This window comes from Arachis hypogaea, chromosome 16 (genome assembly GCF_003086295.3).
Source record: "Arachis hypogaea cultivar Tifrunner chromosome 16, arahy.Tifrunner.gnm2.J5K5, whole genome shotgun sequence".
NCBI lineage: Eukaryota > Viridiplantae > Streptophyta > Magnoliopsida > Fabales > Fabaceae > Arachis > Arachis hypogaea.
The window spans coordinates 115,209,370-115,211,085 of record NC_092051.1 but is presented as its reverse complement, the minus strand read 5'-3'; the positions used below and the strand labels follow the sequence as shown (position 1 = coordinate 115,211,085).

Here is a 1,716-nt window from a genome sequence, read left to right as displayed (position 1 = left end):
AATTTTGCTTATGTCAATGGCCTTGCACTCTCCTTTTAGATTCTCTTCTGTATTGCTTGGGAGAGTACTGGGAGGGATTTCAGTGATCCTTTTACTCAGCTGGCCCACTTGTGCTTTCAAATTTCTAATGGAAGATCTTGTTTCATTCATGAAACTTACAGTGGCCTTAGACAGATCAGAGACTAAGTTTGCCAGATTAGAAGTATTTTGTTCAGAGTTCTCTGTCTGTTGCTGAGTGGATGATGGAAAAGGCTTGCTGTTGCTAAACCTGTTTCTTCCACCATTATTAAAGCCTTGTTGAGGCTTTTGATCCTTCCATGAGAAATTTGGATGATTTCTCCATGATGAGTTATAGGTGTTTCCATAAGGTTCACCTAAGTAATTCACCTCTGCTATTGCAGGGTTCTTATGATCATAAGCTTCTTCTTCATAAGAAGCCTCTTGAGTACTGTTGGATGCAGCTTGCATTCCATGCAGACTCTGAGAGATCATATTGACTTGCTGAGTCAATATTTTATTCTGAGCCAATATGGCATTCAGAGTATCAACTTCAAGAACTCCCTTCTTCATAGGCGTCCCATTACTCACAGGATTCCTTTCAGAAGTGTACATGAACTGGTTATTAGCAACCATGTCAATGAGTTCTTGAGCTTCTGCAGGCGTTTTCTTTAGGTGAATGGATCCACCTGCAGAAGTGTCCAATGACATCTTTGATAGCTCAGATAAACCATCATAGAATATATCCAGGATGGTCCATTCTGAAAGCATGTCAGAAGGACACTTTTTGGTCAACTGTTTGTATCTTTCCCAAGCTTCATAGAGGGATTCACCTTCTTTCTGTCTGAAGGTTTGAACATCAGCTCTAAGCTTGCTCAGCTTTTGAGGAGGAAAGTACTTGGCTAAGAAAGCCGTGACCAGCTTATCCCAAGAGTTCAGGCTGTCTTTGGGTTGAGAATCCAACCATAATCTAGCTCTGTCTCTTACAGCAAAAGGGAAAAGCATGAGCCTGTAGACTTCAGGATCTACTCCATTAGTCTTAACAGTATCACATATCTGCAAGAATTCAGTTAAGAACTGAAAAGGATCTTCAGATGGAAGTCCATGAAACTTGCAGTTCTGCTGCATCAGAGAAACTAATTGAGGTTTCAGCTCAAAGTTGTTTGCTCCAATGGCAGGAATGGAGATGCTTCTTCCATGTAAATTGGAATTAGGTGCAGTAAAGTCACCAAGCATCTTCCTTACATTATTATTATTTTCGGCTGCCATCTCCTCTTCCTGTTCGAAAATTTCTGAAAGGTTTTCTCTGGATTGTTGTATTTTAGCTTCTCTTAATTTTTTTTTTCAGAGTCCTTTCAGGTTCTGGATCTGCTTCCACAAGAATGTTCTTATCCTTGCTCCTGCTCATGTGACAAAGAAGAAGGCACAGAAAAATAATAATAATAATAGAGATCCCTTATACCACAGTATAGGGATCCCTGTGTGAGTAGAAGAAGAGGGGGAGACAAAGAATGTAATATGATGGAAGAAACACAACTGTAAGGAGGCTAGATATGTGAGATGAGATGTTAGGATATGAATGAATAAATAGAATGAGATGGGGGAGGGATAATTTTCGAAAAATATTTTTGAAAAAGAGTTAGTGATTTTCAAAAATGGTTTTTGAAAAATGTTAGTAGTTTTTCGAAAATTAAGATTTAAAATTTAAAATAATAGTTA

At 38.5% G+C, this 1,716-nt stretch overlaps 1 non-coding gene across 1 annotated transcript; it reads left to right on the top strand.

The window, feature by feature from the left end:
* Nucleotides 1–762: 762 nt before the first annotated feature.
* Nucleotides 763–870, top strand: LOC112761023 (small nucleolar RNA R71). Its single transcript, XR_003181432.1, has one exon. It is a non-coding gene; the product is annotated as a small nucleolar RNA R71 (small nucleolar RNA).
* Nucleotides 871–1,716: the final 846 nt, after the last annotated feature.